The following is an 18,487-nucleotide window of genomic DNA, read 5'->3' as shown; positions in this document are numbered from 1 at the left end:
TTGTTCCAGGATTTGGTTAACCTGCTCCGTTTGTCCATCTGGGAGTCCATGTAGTCGAACAACATATTTGAAAAACAAATCAGTTGTCCCCTCTCCGATAATGGTTTTCACACATGGAGCAAAATGGGTCATCTTGGTTAAGCGATCGACCATGACGAACACTGACTTGTAGCCACCAACAAAGTAAAGGTCAGTGATGAAATACATAGAAAGAGAGGCCCAAGGCCGTTTGGGGATTGGGAGAGGTTGAAGGAGACCATATGGTCGATGATGAGATGCTTTGGAGCGAGCACAAGCGTCACATGACTTAAGGAACTCTTTGACCCATTTCCATGGTTGCGGCTGTCGAATACGAGTGTATATTTGCCGTATTCACACTGTCCTTTTTGGACAACCCAAGTTTGGGCTATTTCTGTAAATAGCATAAAGGGCAGTTGCCCTAGGATAGTCACTATATATAGTGACTTTGTAACCTTTAGTAAAGGTTGGTTGGTTGTCATTTTGTAACTGTTGCTATTAAGAAATATAACGACTTCTTTGTGGCTATCTCTCTCTCTCTCTCTCTCTCTCTCTGTATCTTGTTTCATTCTCACACACAGGTCCTTCAACATCACAGATGTTGTTTGTTCTTCCGCACTGATGACCTTGTCACCAACATTTGGTATCAGAGTGTTGGAGGTTCTTCAACCCGCTGCCGGCCATCATCACACACCACAAAATTCTGTTTTTGTAACTTCTTGAAGAATAGAGAAGAGAGAAGACAAACAAGAAGTTTGCATCTCACTGTGTTAAATCACTAATTGGAGTAAGCTAGCCGGCTGTACTCTGTTCCTGTGATTGTAACCACTTGAGGTAAGCTCCTTGTGCAACACCCGACCCAATCGTGCTTCATTCGGTTAAATGACATCCGAATAGGTCACCGGACGCTATTCACTCGCTTGTTGTAACCACCCGCTGCAGATTGGTCTCCTGGCAACAACCAAATTTGTGCTTCATTCGGCTGATTGACATTCGGGAGGATTAGTTGGATCCGTCCCTCTCATCATTGCAGTCACCCGAAGCAGAATCGGCCCAAACAATCGGTTTCTTGTAATCGGTATTCGGCATACAATCGGAAGCTATCCGGGCTCACTCTGACTCGGCAACATTCGGGAAGACCAGCCGGTTCTGTCCCTCAAGTTACCAGAGTCACTCCGGGCAAGTTTAGCAACAAGTATCTGAAACCAAACCGACTCGGGTTCAAAACCGACTACAACGATATTGGGTGAGCCGACTGGCTGCACCCCACTAAGGTTCGTAGTCAACTCCGAACCGAGTCTTACCAACCAAAACCGAAGCAGATGACATCAACATCCGGCTCATCGGAGATGAGTCTAAGGAGATTCGACGGTTCAAACTTCAACTTTTGGAAGGAACAAATGCAGGACTATCTCATAGTCAAGGGTCAGATAGACCCGATTGAGAATGAAAATCCTCCATAAGCATACAAGGCAAACGAGTGGCTAAAGCTGGACAGAATTGTCCACGCCACGATTCAGATGCACTTGTCGGAGTCAGTGTACTTCACAGTGCAATCATGCACGACAACTTTTGAACTTTGGAAAACACTGTCGGAAACTTATGAAAAGAAGGTCGCGGCAACAAAGATGTATCTGCTCCGGCGCCTCTACAACTTGCGGATGAAAGAATCTGATTCGGTTCAGGCACACCTCAACGCGTACGAAAGCATAAGCTCCCAAGTCTCGTCTTAGAGGACAACAATTGAGGATGAACTCAGAGCAATGATACTCATGCGTAGTCTCCCCTCTTCATGGGAAACTTTCGTTACAACCGTGTGTAATGCTTCAACAGCTGCCGTTAAGTACTCCGAAGTCACGAGCGCAATCCTGACTGAAGCAGCTCGGAGAAAGTCTTTCGCCAAAGACTTGGTAGATGAAGCTTACGTAGTACAAGGTTCGACCGACCGGTCAAACAATCGGGGAAGAAGTTCTTCCAGACTGCCGAACAATTAGCGAAGCCAGAGCAAGTCCCGGGACAACCGAATTTGCAACTATTGCAAGAAACCGGGACACATCAAAGCCGACTGCCGAGCACTCAAAGCAAAAACCGACAAAGCTCAGAGAGCGGATCTGAAGAGTAGGCGGCATGAGGAGGTCAACTACGTCGGCTCTTCAGCCGAAATTTTGATGACCGACCCGAACATACTGTCCATAGAGAACCCAGTCGAATAAGAAGTTCTGCTTACGACTAAGGAATCGAGCACATGGCTCCTAGACTCAGGCGCATCGTATCATGTGACACCTCACCGATCTCAGTTTCAGCAGTACTCGGACCGGCACTCCGACTCAGTTCGAGTCGGGAACTCGCAACACTCTGCCATAATTGGAATCGGCACTGTAGAGCTCAACCTTCCGAGTGGCTCTACACTCGTACTACACAACGTCTGACACGTTACTGAGCTTTCAAGTCCCTTGATCTCAGTCGGACAACTTGACGAAGTCGGCATCCGTGCCGGGTTCTCATCAGGAGGGTGGACAGTGGACACTCCACAAAGGGAACCTCCTGCTTGCTCGATGACCAAAGGTACACTCTTTGTACCCTTTAATGTCACAATCAAAGAGGGTGACTTATTTTTGGTTGATATCCCCATGTCATCGTTATGGCACAGACGACTTGGACACCTCAGCAAGGCCGGCATAACGCACCTATCTAGAGCCGGTTACATCCCCAAGCTCTCCTTCTTAGATCACCAATTCTGCGAGCATTGCCAGTACGACAAACAGGTAGCAGCATCACACCCGACATCAGCACCAAGAGAATCGAGTCCCCTCGATTTGGTTCACTCGAACTTCTGTGGCCCGATGCCACATCAGTCTCTCGACAGTGCTTCGTACTTCGTTAGTTTTATTGACGACTCGACTCGGAAGGTGTGGGCTTACCCCATTAAAACCAAAGATCAAGTGTTCTCGATCTTCTCCGAATGGCTTGCAATGGTCGAAAATCAGACCGGTCAAAAACTGAAATGTCTCCGAACCGACAACGAAGGAGAATTCAAGTCCGAAGAATTCGTCAAATTTTGCCGGGAACGCTACATTCGACGTGAATATACGACACCTTATAGTCCGGAGCAGAACGGAATTGTAGAACGCATGAATCGGACGATTCAAGAACGCATAGTATCCATGCTCCAACACTCCGGACTGTTCACATCATAAATATGTCGCCAAGTAGACCTCTAGGACTTATTAAAATACATTAGGAAACATGGACCGACAGTAAGCCGAATTATGACAAGCTGAGGATCTTTAGCTGCGAGGCGTATGCCCTCATACCGAAAGACGACCACCGGAAACTCGAACCAAGATCAAGGAAATGCGTCTTCCTTGGATATGGATCTGACGACGAGATCGGATACCGACTTTGGGATCCCGAGCACAGACAAATTGTCTAATGTTCGGATGTCGTGTTCAACGAGTCGGCTATGCATAAAACGGCCGAAAGGCCTATTGAAGTCTGAAGGGTAATATTTTCTGAAGTGCCAACCATTCATGAAAACCCAGCCCACAACATGAGATCAGTTTCACGGGTAACCGACACCTCTCATCCTGAATCCACCGATTCGGCACAGCCGAATGGATCGGCTTCCGACCATCCGACACCTATACCCGGTGCGACCAATCCAGTCATACCTCGAAGATCCGAGAGACTGTCGCAACCTCCGGAAAGGTATTCTCCCGGAATTTTCTTTACCAACGCTGGCGAACCGACGTCTTACGAAGAAGCATCGGCATTTGCCGACTCAGCCACCTGGCATCTAGTGATGGAGTTGGAAATGCACTCCATTCGCATAAACGAGACTTGGGACTTGGTTGAATTACCGAAGAATTGACGTGCTCTTCCGTGTAAGTGGGTCTATCGACTAAAAGAGACGTCTGACTCGACCAACCCAAAGTACAAGGCCAGATTAGTTGCGAAGGGATTTTGACAAGAATATGGCATCGACTTCGACGAAATCTTTTCACCAGTGGTGGAAATGACAACCCTTCGTTTCATGCTCGGCGTCATGGCCGACGACAACTTGGAGCTGATTCAGCTAGATGTAAAAACGACATTCCTCCATAGTGACATACGGGAGGAAATCTATATGGAGCAGCAGAAAGGCTTTGTGGCATCCGACCAGGAATATCTAGTGTGCCGACTCAGGAAGAGTTTATACGGCCTGAAACAGGCACCTCGACAGTGGTACAAGAAGTTCGACGACTTCATCCAGTCGGCTGGCTTCTCCAAGAGCGATGAGGACCATTGTCTCTTCACCAAAACAGCTCAAGAATGGTCTCCTGTCTTGCTCATCATTTACGTGGACGACATGCTACTCTCTGGCCGACATGCCGGAGAGCTCACCGAACTCATTCGGAAATTGTGGTTGAAGTTTGCCATGAAGGACCTCGGTCCAGCAAGACACATACTTGGTATGAAGATTAGTCGGCATCGCGATACATGACAACTTTTCTTGTCTCAAACCGACTACATCGGACGTGTCTTGGAACACTTCAACATGCACTCGGCCAAGTTTGCTTCGACCCCACTCCCCATTAACCTTCGACTGTCTCAATGAGACTACCCGACATCCGGTTCGGAGGGGGAAGATATGAAGTGGGTACCGTATGCACCGGCAGTCGGCTCCCTTATGTACGCGATGGTCACGACACGACCTGATATTTCTCACACTGTAGGAGTTGTCAGCAGATTCATGCACAACTCAGGCCGATCGCACTGGAACACAGTCAAGCATGTGTTCAAATATCTAGCTGGCACAAAAGACCACGCCATTCTTTTTGGCCCGAACTCAACCTCAAGCGTAGTCGGTTACACCGACTCGGACTTCGCCGGCTGCGTGGACAGTCGGAAATCAACAACCAGATATTGTTTCAAATTCGGCAATGGAGCAATCTCGTGGAAGTCGAAACTTCAGGAGTGCACAACCACCTCAACGACCGAAGCGGAATATGTAGTTGCGTTCGACGCGGCAAAAGAAGCTTTATGGCTCGGTCGGCTGGCGCACACATTTCGACAAGTCGACCTCGACTCGGCTCTAGTTGTCTACAACGACAGTCAGGGTGTTGTTGCTTTGTCAAAGAATCCGGTTCACCACAACGCCTCCAAGAATATCGACATTCGATATCACTTCGTTCGGGACTGCGTCATTTCAGGGAAAATCGGTCTCGAGAAAATATCCACAACCGATAATGTCGCAGATGGAATGACCAAGTGTCTTTCGGCGGATCGTTTCCGGTCCCTTTGGCACTAGATGGGCGTAACGAAAAACCGGTCTAGTTAAAGTTGACCACACAACACAGGATGGTTTCGGACAACAAACATCGGTTCTTTGAGGATCGGCCCGGGTCGGCAAGTCGACCTCGACCCGGCCGGTTCGGGCTTCAGTCTTCGAATCTTGCCGACTCGAACAAAACCGATCTGTCCGACAACCTTGTACATACATGTAACTTTAGTATAACCCATGTATACGCCTATTACGGGGGAGTGTCGAATACAAGTGTATAATGGCCGTATTCACACTGTCCTTTTTGGACAGCCCAAGTTTGGGCTATTTCTGTAAATAGCATAAAGGGCAATTGCCCTAGGATAGTCACTATATATAGTGACTTTGTAACCTTTAGTAAAGGTTGGTTGGTTGTCATTTTGTAATTGTTGCTATTAAGAAATATAACGGCTTCTTTGTGCCTATCTCTCTCTCTCTCTCTCTCTCTCTCTGTATCTTGTTTCATTCTCATACATAGGTCCTTCAACATCACAGATGTTGTTTGTTCTTCTGCACTGACGACCTTGTCACCAACAACGGCCACTAGAACCCGCAAGATATCAACTCCAAGGTTTTCGCAATGCCAAAATGACGAGCAAGTGGATCATCGTGACACTCTTGGAGCACCCTAGTCTGACACAGACAGTTTGGGACATACAAAAGATTATCTCGAAACAAAAGGTTATCCTAAATTATAAAACGAGCTAAATCAGGCCTTTTGGGTTCATGGGAGGGGTTTGTGATACTTACCTTGACCTCTGTGGCGAACTTGTCAGTCGTAGTGGCTTCTGCTATTTGCTTGAGCAAAGATTCGTCCCGAAGCAAGCAAGTCACAAAGTTGTAGAATTGGTTAGGCTTTAACAAACTCTGGGACTATTGGACGTAGGCTTCATCCTTCGGAGTGAGCTCAAACTCAAATTGGTGGGATAAGACAAAGTTCGTGTGGTAGAAAAGTATATTTGGTTCGCGTGTCCATCGTGATTCCCTATGTCGCGATGACATACCCAAGAAACTCTACAGAAGTACGATCAAATTCACATTTTTTACATTTAGCATAGAGTTCATGCTCTCGAAGTTTGGCGAGGACTAACCTGACATGTTGAGTATGCTCCTTGATGTTTGACGAGAAGACCAAGATATCATACAGATAGATCACAACAACGTGATCTAGATATTCTCAGAAGATGTCATTCATCATATGCGAAAATACACAAGAGCATTAGTGAGGCCGAAAGGCATTACCTTATACTCGAGATGACCGTAGCGCGTTCTAAAGGTGGTTTTCCATTCATATCTAGGTTTGATCCATACCAAATTGTATGCTCCCCGTAGGTCAACCAATTCAAAGTCAGATACACCCGTGGGATGAGTGGCAGTGGGTATTGGTTGTGAACGGTAATCTTGTTTAGACCCCGATAGTCGACGCAAAGGCGTAGGAGCCATCTTTCTTTTTCACGAAAAAAATACGAGCTCTTCCTGGTGATTTTGAGGGTTGAATAAAACCCTTTTCAAGGTTCTTGTCGAGAAAAGTTCGGAGGGCATGGATTTTTGGTTCTGACAACCCATAAATTGGGTTGAAGGGAGGACTGACACCTTCTTGTAGATCAATCGGACAGTCATAGGGTCGATGCTTGGGCAAGCGATCATCATTCTTTTTCTCAAACACATCCCCGAAGTCTTTATACTTCGACGACAGTGAGTCGGTAGTTGTCTTCATTGGATTGCTCGACTCAGAGGCACTATGCACTATTTTCTTCGTTGTGATTGGGACATGAGCATCCGCCTTGGAACTGATTCCTGATTTAATGGAAGGGTAAGCGCCTGAAACCGATTTGTGCCATATTGTTGTTGCAACATGAGATATTGCTTGCACCTCTGACCTGGTTTATGAGAAAGTAATCGAGTTGTGGCGCCAATTGACAATTGGATTCTGTGCCTTCAACCAGGACAAACCAAGTATGACTGGATGTCGCGGTGAAGTGATAACGTAAACTGTTAAGACCTCCTGGTGGTCTTCGAGTTGTAAGATAAGTGGGATAGTGGCTTCGGTGACTGCTCCAAAAGACAACATGCGTCCATCGATAGCTTCCACTAGGATTGTCTTGGCCAATCGAACAACCGGAAATTTGTGTTTATGAACGAACATTTTGTCCATAAAACACGTTGTTGCCCCGGAATCGAGAAGTGCTAAGGACTTAATTGAAATAGACTTGAAATGGAGGCTTACCAAGAAGGAGAAATCTTCTATAGATGTAGCTGAACTATGGGAGCAACATGAATGCGGATTGTCCAACCACATGGCTCCTACTGTAGTTGGACATCGTCGTTTTCCGGTTGTTGGGGCCATCTAGTCGTATTGTTTGTAGATAATTGTCTTTGATTATTGTTGACTGGACAAAAACGAATTAGATGGGTAGATGCACCACAATATAAACATAGTCCATGGGATCGGCGATATCTTCGGTCAACCTCGGTGAGAGGCAGGGCTGGAGCTCGATCAATTTCCATCAGCATGGGGTCATCGTAAGATGACAATGGAGGAAATCTCAAAGAGGGTTGCCACCTTGAAGTTGTTCGCTCATCTTGACGAAGCTCAAACAACCGATTGTCACAACAAACTGGTTGCGTGATGGCTTGCGACAATGATGTAGGCTCTGGATGAAGATGCATTCTCTAGAAGTTTCTTGAAAGTTCTAGTGATTAACCTACAATGTAAAAGTGTTGTATAACAAGTCCCTCTAGATGGGAAGGAGGGAATAAACCAAATCAAAGAAACATGGGAAATTGAAAATCGATTATATAACCAATTCAAGAGGCTATATTTGTAAATAGTCTAGATGTGCCCATTGAGGCTATATTTGTAAATAGTCTGCTATGTATATGAGTATATATACAACTAGGGAAAACTTTAGGAGTGTGTGTTGATCATTGTAGTTGTATAGTTACAGAAAAGATAGTTGCCTCAGTAACTGTGTAAGAGTGAGAGTGAGAGTGAGAGTGAGTACCTCTACAGCCATCTGACTGACGAAGGAGAGCTTAAGGTTATTGCCTTGGAGCTTCTTGTTTTACTCCTCCCCTTATAGTGATCTAGTTTGGAGTTCAAGGACTCCCGCGATTTTTTCCCTTTTCTGGGTTTCCACGTTAAATATCGGTGTCTCGTTTCTGAGTTGTTTTTCCGTTATTCTGTTATTCTATCTGTGCACTGTCATTGTCGATTCTTTGCACCCAAACATACGTATGAGTAACCAGTTGTGGCCGGTTCTGATCCTAACAAGTGGTATCAGAGCTATTGGAAGACTCATTCGGCGACATGTTCAAACTTACCAACTCCAACTATTCGATGTGGAAGTCGAAGATGCGGGACATGCTCATGTGCAAAGACCTCTGGCTGCCGATGCAGTTCGGAGATAAAAGGCCAGACAAGATCGATGCATCGACTTGGGAAGTGTTGCATTTGAAGGCAACAACATACGTAAGGTGTTTTATAAAGGTGAGTCTGTACAATAACTTTGGTGAAGAAACAGAAGCGGATGTCCTGTGGAAGAAGATCGACGTCATGTTCGAAAACAAAAACATCGTAAACAAAGCATTAGTCTTCTGGAAGATGGTGAAACTGAGGTATTAGGATGGCTCCAGCATGGTGGAGCACATTAATGCCTTCCAAGGACTGATAACTCAAACCACCTCTCTAGAAGTACCTCTTGTCGACGAGGTATTAGCATTATTGTTGTTGGGATCCCATCCGAGTAGCTGGGAAACGTTGGTTGTCACATTGGGCAATGCAGGACCGGAAGGGAAACACTTATCCCTAGAGCAAGTGAAGTCGAGCTTATTGAATGAAGACTCTCGTCGAAAGGACCGAGAGTCCAATACCGACCCGAAGGCCCTTATCACGGAAATTGACAAGAATCGAGGAAGACCGAAGTCAAATGCTTCACATTCTCCTACTATGCTGGCAATCAAGACAATCGGAAGTTGACATCAAGTTATGTCTTTACTTATGGCGGCGGCACCATATCATGGAGGTCGAAATTACAAGATTGCACGACACTCTTGACAATAGAGGCCAAGTATATAGGCGCATCGAAAGCAACCAAGGAAGCCATCTGGTTACACCGGCTATCGGCTGATTTTTCGGCCAAAAGTCGAATCGACCATCCGGCGCCAACCCTATATTGCAACTCACAAAGCACAATACACCTCATAAAGAATCCATTGTACCATGCTAAGACGAAGCATATTGAGGTGAGGTACCATCACATTCGGGAGTTCATCATTGCCAAGAAGCTCAAAGTCTGAAAGGTAGATACCGAGGTGAACATCACCGACAATCGGACAAAACCACTCCCAGATCAACGCTCTAACATAGTAAGAGGACATATGGAACTACAACAAGCAAGCAAGCCAAGAAGAGCCGAAAGGAAAGCATAAGGTAAGTCAATGAATGGCACGGCCAAACAAGTCAAACAAGCGAAGTCGAAAGAACTTGACAGCCTAAAGGATGAAGATGCAGTTGAGTGCAAAGAAACCGAAAACCAATTATCAACTATCCTTCAAAAAGCGTACGCGAAGAGCCGGCAGCTTAGAGGTAAAAGGTTGAATTGAGTACTATCCGATTCGAACTTCAGCCGACTTGGCAAACATCCGAAGTTCGAACAAGCCGACTTCATCTCTACCTAAAGCCGGTTAGCTTGTAACATACATTATAGTTTAAATCTAAGTTGTAATTTAAGCTTACGGAGGAAATAACCCCATATCGTTGTATGTAGACAGAGTAGTCCTTTTATGGGGGAGTTTGTTGGGATAAAAGTTCCACTCCGCCCACCTTATATCACTAGTGTGAACGCATAGTTAACCTAACTATATAAGTGGGTTACTTACCTTGTAAAGAAGAGTTTGAAGGTTAATGTAATATAGTATTCTTTGAGCGCGCGCGCACACACACACACATATGTGGAACTATCTACTTTCATCTTCTTTACTATGTGTGTTGTTTGCTAGACTCACTGACAGGTCCTTAATCTCGCTTCCGCAACAACAATTTCCACAATCATCGCATTACAATGATCCAAAATGATTCAATGTCTCTTCATCTTGCTCATATTGAATATTTCCTTCCAAATGCATACATGAGTGCCATATAAGAGCATCCTCCCCCCACCATTGGCAACATATCTTGAAATCAGTGTGGTCCAAGAGACTCTATTTTTCAAGTAATCATTTCTTTGTTATCACCACATCCATTCCATCCATCCCATACGAAGAAATGGAATTCTGCATACATATCAATCAACCTATTACTCATTACATTATCATATTCCAAACCCTATTTTCAAATCATTCATGAGATTTAGTGCTTCCTCACCATGCTCGTGTTCTCATAACACATATCCTATGCAAAGAGACCCTTGACGATAATCCATGCTTCATGGGCTTCACCACATTTTGCATATAAGTCGACCAAAACATTTTGAATACATATCAACCAAGGCATCCCCAACAATGCAATCTGTCTCAACCAGACCTTTTCTTGCAATATCAGCATGTATTGACTTGCCCTTGCTCGTGGCTCCAATCCTACCAAAAGCTATTAACATGCATGTGTACATGATAACATCTGGAGATACTCCTCTTCTTGCATATGCCCAAAAATGTTCAATATTTCCTCATCAAGACCACCACCATGTTTCATGTATCCTGCTAACCAAGGCATTTCCAGTTCTAGTATCCGGAATGTTTTTCAGGAGACTTGTTGTTTCAATCATAACATGTATTTCCCTACCCTTCCTAGTGGATTTATCAAAGCTTTAAAAATATTTATTGTGCCTCACCAAATAAACCACATTCAGAATACATATGTAGTAATGCACTGCCAAAATATTTCCTCACCAAGACCAACACCATGTTTTATGTATCTTGCTAACCAAGGCATTTCCAGCTCCAATATCCGGATTTTGTTTCAAGAGGCTTGTTTTTTCAATCATGACCTATATTTCCCTACCCTTCCTAGTGGATTTATTAAAGCTTTAAATGTTTCTTGTGCCTCACCAAATAAATCACATTCAGAATACATTTGAAGTAATGCACTGCCACAAATTGTATCTATTTCCAACAACCCTCTTCTAACAATGTCAACATGTATCTCTCTTCCCTTGTTTCTAGATCGAAGCATGCCACAAACTTTCAACATACAAGAAAATGTGCTCTCATTGGGGAACACCAACAAATTCTACATATTTTCAAAATAGCTTAGAGCTTTCTTGTTGTTCCCATGTTTGATCACCGCATTTTGCATACATATCCATCAAAACATTGCCGAACTCGACATGCTTTTTAAGCATTTCATATGAATAATGTCATGGTGGATTTGTTTCCCCATATCTATTCCACATGCCTTCAAGATGCAAGTAAAAGTGATGGCATTTGGGCAACAACCCATCTCTTTGCATCTATTTGGGTAAAAAGTCAATATTGTAATAGAATACGATCCATTTTAAACTAATAATGCAGTGTGTTGTATTTTAGTAGTTGTGATTTTAGGATAGAGTGGGGAAATGTTTGGCAAACATGCCCGAACTAATAATTTTGAAATATTTAGGTGGAAGTGGCCTTCTTGCCATAATTATCTTTCAATGTGTCGTCAAAAGGTGTAAGTTTTACTCTCTCATTGTTCCCTTCTCTTGAAATTATTTTTACACCACTTTCTGTGTGTAACTAAGTTCTTAAAGTGATGAGACATCACATTGCATGGTAAAAGCACAATGTGAAAGAAATTTCTTTGTACAAAGAGTTGCTCATCAATTCACCGAGTTATCAAAAATTCCAAATTTGAAATATATGACCATGATGGTGCAGTGGTCAATCCTATATGTTACAACCTCAAGCAAGGGGTTTAAGGTTGTGTTCATTATTGATTGTCTTATATTAATTTTAGTCTGAGATCATGATCGTGCACACTACAAGTTTCCTCCTAGTAAAATGGCTTTACAACTTTAACATTCACATGTTTTTTATAGTACATAAGAGCAAACATGTTAGTGGTACTCTTTAAAAGGCAATGCTAACAAAAAAGGATATGATGTACAACTTGAAAAAAGATATAGTCTAGAAGACTCTCAATTATATAACATCTTTAAATGTGGTAACCATATGGCATATTTCTTTCTTAAAAAGGTGGTAGAGGGTTTATTAGAGTAAATAAATGTAGCAGTTGTAGCGGGTGGATGAATGGAATCATTGTGAGCATGAGACAATGTATCATTTCATGCGATTGTTTATTTCGGATTATATAGAATTGTTTCGTCTAGTTATAGAACTAGTCCTTTTATGGTTCCTTAACACTTATTTTATGTCTCAATTCTTAGTTTTATGTTTGTCGTTGGTAAGGTCTTGAACACAATAATGAAGGGCACACGAGTTACTCGAGTTTCCACATAACAACTTCAAATGTCTTCAATAATTTCCATTTATTCCAAATATTCTCGCTAATGCTCAAATTTGGCACAAAAACTCAAGCCGTTAACAATTTTTTTGCGAATGCCGGCATAAATTCAAACATATTAACAAGCCACATCCCTAAATAACTCACGCTTTAAGATGGTAATTGAAGAAGGATTGTCATTGATCCTCCTCCTTGTGGCTTCCCTCACAGTGAGAGGTGTATAACATATTTACTAATATCGTGTTTTTTATAGTTTTTGTATTCTCCTAAGAGTTCTTATACTAACTTGAGATACAAATGAAGTTAATTAGTCATGTACTTTTGCTTCCAAGTGCAACTGCACCATAAAGGTACATCCACATGTGCCTTCTATAAGGTAACCAATGTATGAAGTTCCATGTTATGAAATGTCATTATCTCGTCATGGTCATCAAGTTCATGGGAATATTATATAGCATAAACATGGGAACCATCTCTCAAAGGTAGAAATTAGTTAAGAGGCTTAGACTTAATGCATGCCACTTTAAGAACTTGGCAAATGTCTAAATTGAGAAAAACCTTAACATATGCAAGCACAATAACACATGTTCTTGTTGTTTAGTTTTTAAGCACCTTTTTATCTATGTTAATATCCAACTTTTTCATACTTTAATCATTTCCTTAAAAGTAAGTATCCTATCAATTGTCTAAGGTCGCCAGCTTATGCAACAGTCCACAACAATAGAAAATTGAACCGTATTCAACAAACTCATCAATCAATTCCATGCAATGCATGTGTAAACATTAAATTATGTGACCATCAGTTGGAACAAAAGTATGATTGTCTATGTTTGTGTACATGGAACTTTTGAGCATAAAGAACATGTAAATTTGTCTATAGATATGTATTAATCTATGTTAAGTGTTAACCTATTTGAAAGCATGATGTTCATTCTACCCAAATATATTTAAGAGAGTTTCACTCTTTAATGGTTGTGTGCATTGTGTGAAGGTCAATGCAGTGCGATTTAGTACAATCAAGAATTAAAAATGTTATAAACTATTTGCCATTGTATTTTAGTGTGTAAAGAACACATACTACATGGCACATTCTCAAAACCGTCGTCTCTTAATACAATTCATTGAAAACATTTGTTTGCTTAGCATTGCCTCTCTTAGAGAAGCTATATCGTTTTTTTCTTTTCTTTTCAAAGCTTGAGATAAAAAAATATACTCATATTTTAACTTGTATTTCCTCGTCATAGACCTATGACCTTCTAGAAGAAATATTAAAGTTCATTTCATTTCACTCATTTTCTGATTAGCTTGTAAAGCTTCATTTTTGCTAATAAGAGTCAACGCATTTTAAGGATAATATCATTTTGACCTTGAGTTGCAAAAGAGTGTGAACAACATCAAGAAGAAAACATTGGGATGTTAGCTAACTATTATTATAATTATCTTGAAGATAAGCTATGAATGTTTTCTTGTAATGAACATAACATTTAGCTTCTGATTGAAAACAATGTCCAAATGTATATCGTTGGAACTTGGAACTATGACATGAGACTTATAGATCATAAATTTTTGGATATATGTAATTTTTGGATTCTTGGCATATGTTTTGCTAAAGCACATAATGTACTGTTAGAAATAACATCACCACACCACTCTGCTCTTACACGTAGTCAACATTATAATCATAACAAGGGTCTAATCTCTTATCCATTATCGCCATGAATGCATTAAAAGCATTAACTACTCGTAGTTTATGACATCAAATCATATAGATCAACCATATAACTTTCCTCGCTTACGCTTCGAAATGCATTGATCCCGTGCTATCTACACATAAAATAAGATTGGAATGCAACGATTTTTACGAAAAGGAATGCGCAGTAAAATAATCCTCAAGACTAGAGAAGAAGCATGGATCTCTATAATAATAGTATGGTGAATATGTTATGTTTGAGGGATCATGAAACATGTTCACTAATGGGGTGTCGTAGCTTTTGGAACATTGGTAATGAATTTCTAGTGGGAAGGGCTCCATCATTCAGCTCTAATATATGCAAATGAAGAGACTTTCTTTGATTTATTGACTTATTATTGAATCAATAATGCATGTCAAATGTGTCTGTGGTGCATAATATTTTTATTACACATGACATTGTATGGTTACGGTCATTAGATTTTACAAGTTGAACGACGTGACCACTTTTGTATTGTATTTAAGACAACCTTCATTTGTATTGTATTCAAGACAACCTTCATTTGTATTGTATTCAAGATACCATGAACAAAAATAGCCTTCATTTGTATGATTCAATTTGTGAAAGTGAGTTGGAAAAGACAGGTTTGAATCATTATCTTAGGTTCAAAACTATTCATGCTATCTTGTCATTGAGGTTTTCCTCAATTATGCGTTAGAATCATCACATGTCGGTAAGCTTAATCATCTTCACATGTAGGTTCAATGTTAGACGATGATACTAGAGAGGTTGATGAGGTTCACGATGACGAAATGTATAAGCATTACATCTAAACCTATGCTTTTAAGCGTATGAAATTTTCCATTAACACTTGGAAGCATGTAAAAATGGATCTGGTGAACTATGTAACACTATAGAGAGAAATTCAAGAAATCATAATTAAACTTCCGATTGAAATATCCAAAGAGGAGATTGGCTTTTAAATAGCACAATTACGAGAGAAAAGCGTCTGAATTTCATTTGCAATCATGTGCTACGTGCATTTTGATGCTCATGTACGATTCATGAGGAAAATGTTTTTACTTTGGTCTCAAACACAAACAAGTGGGGATTTAGAATAAAATAACGGACAACTCAATATGGCTTCGGAAAACTATATATGAAGTGCATAAGCGCTATAATAACCCACGCCAACTGCTTGGAATATGTTGTCATGTTTTGAATCAGAAGCAATGGAGTTTGGGCCGATCTAAATTCTAATGTAGGTTTCTTGGTGGATGGCATGATGATGCAAATATAACGTGCATTCCTTAGAATAAAGTTTCTTTATAACCCTTTTGCAAAGATCATGCGTACACACGCACATTCAATTGATTTAATTACAATGACTACATCGTGTAATTTAATAGTCCTTGTTTTTTTCCCTTGGTTTTTTTTTATAGTTCTTGCGGGACATCATTTGTATTACTGAATTCCGTGAATGGTAATTCCACTCCCAATCATGCAAAAAGATCTTATGATCGGCATTTCTAAGATTGAAAAATAAGTTTCCCAAGTTCAATGAGATCGATTGAATGCACGTCTAGATAAAAAAGCCCATGGTCCCACGAAAATGCCCCCCAGAAAGTGTAGATCCTTTGCTAGTTTATCAGACCCTTTACAATAAGAGATGCCTTGGGGCATCATCAACGGCTTTAACAAAAATGTGAAGGACTAAAAGCAAAACAACTTATTAAGGGGCTAAAAGCGCACACGACACGAATTGCTTCCTCAAAAAATAAAAGGCAAGCCTACAATAATTGTCTTACAAAAGGATTTCAGATACAATAAATTAAGGCCATGTGGAATTTCTTATCCATGCATATGTATATCAGGATGATCTATTCTAGAATTAAAGATGAGTATGCATGTTGCCTTAACATCAGCATCACAATTCATAGAATACCTTAGGAAAATATGTGATTGATTCCCAACATGTAATCAATGTTGCCATCGTCATGCATCACTTATATATATACACACACACACACACACAAAGATATGTATAGTGACATGAACAACAATATTATACTAGAAAATGATTGCCAAATGCCTCATGCCTACAATTTTATAATCCAAAGACAATCATTTCACATTTGTTGGTGTCTTAACATTGAGGAACTCTTCTCACTAGAAAGTGCACACAATTGCGCACTCTATGTGGTTCATATGTCAAGAAGCATAACTTTTCTATGGAAGACGAAGAGACATCGTGCCCACATCAGTTGAGTAGCATGTTATAATATATAGCAACCAACGTGACATTTTCTTAAGATGAGATATGTATATGTGTATGTGTGTGTGCGACAAATAGAAAGATATATTCACATCTATATATGGCAAACATGAGCTTCAAATGAATGAATTGTTGCTTTATTAGCATGTTGCATCCAGCTATGTTATTGTATAAACCATTGGGTCATAAAAAGCGAACTAATAAAGTTGAAGTTTATAGAGGGCCCATATATGTTTGCATCCTATTAAGGAGACATTATTGGCTTAAACCCCTTATCTTGCAAAAATTTAACTAATAAAGCCATTTTGTTCAGGAGAGTTAACACAATGCATGGCCCTCTAAACTCGTGGAATGAATCAATAAAATCCATTTGAAATATAGAACCATAAGTTTGCAATGCCAAGCCTATATTGTTGCTTTCTACCAATGAGCCAAATTTATTGTTTTCAATCCTTGGGTTGTGGAGAGTAATTAGTAAAGCCATATTTTGAGGAGAAAGCTATCAATTCACATGCTCACTAATAAGATACAACCATGAATACTTGTACAAACACGTGATGTAGTTTACTACTTAAATTAAAGCCACAATTGAAAATGCAATTCCTCCACAATGAATGACATGTTATTTCTACGGCTTTTGCAATTTGTGTATGCACATCAATCTGTACATGTGTCACAATATCCGCTTATGTATGTATATGTATGTATGTATGTATGTATGGTCTGCACATCATAAAATATGTATATTAGTAGTTCAGTGTGTAAATGGTAAAGGTAGTGATTTCGTATTGTGCTTTAGCATCTAATGTCTTGTTTTTACTTTACTTTGTCTCTATCATCTTGCTTTTGCAATCTACATCCACATCTAATTTGATGTGATAGCTTTGACAACATATAATGCCGCTCTTACATGTACTTATTATGAACATCATTAAGATACATATATCTATAGGTTTTTGATGTCCATCTCCACACATCGCTACCTAGTTTTTAGGTGGTCCAACATATTCCTTGATTAGAAACATCGCGTAAATCTAGTTGGATGTTCTTGATAAATTTTGGCAATCCTTCTTCCCCCATAAACATCTCCACATGATGGAAGATATTTTGTTAGGTGCACGAGACTTGAAATTTTGGTATGCATTGTTGTTGTTGTTAAATGCTATGCATTGGGAAGGCTTTACAAGATGTTCAAAGCTCCCCAAGGAAGAAATGTGAAAGCAATGGGCCTAGATGAGAACTTGATCCCGATGTTTTTAAATTTATGCCCCATTTTATATTTCTAAAAGAAGTTGATGATATGTCATGTCTAAGCAATCCACATCTTTCATGTCCAAGCAATGTACACCTTTCTAGCCACACAAGTTCTATTTTATGTTAGCCATTTCATTCACCAAGGACAAAAAAGGTTAAGGACATATCACAATTCCGATAGACTAGTTGCATTGGATTTTTAGCATTTCAATGCTTTGTTATTAACGTTGTAATAGTTCTAGGATGATCACATGGATTCATCGAAATACTTATTTGAGTGGAATCTATATTTTTGGGAGTTATGGCATCGAGATTCAAATGTAAAGTGTTTATACTCACGCACCCATCTTGTCTCTCATTAGCAACTTGCACACATGAAGTTATTGTTGTTCTGAGCTCATGTTACCTCTAAAGCCAAAGGCTACGGCTTTTTTTATATTGTTGTCAAGAGACTATTCATCTAGTCAGTCACTATTTCAGTTTTGCATTGAACTCAAAGTTTTCTT

This window comes from Azolla caroliniana, unplaced genomic scaffold (genome assembly GCF_043228905.1).
Source record: "Azolla caroliniana isolate FFs.n. ecotype wild unplaced genomic scaffold, voAzoCaro1.0.p SCAF_10, whole genome shotgun sequence".
Taxonomy (NCBI): Eukaryota; Viridiplantae; Streptophyta; class Polypodiopsida; order Salviniales; family Salviniaceae; genus Azolla; species Azolla caroliniana.
This window is presented reverse-complemented; position numbering follows the sequence as displayed.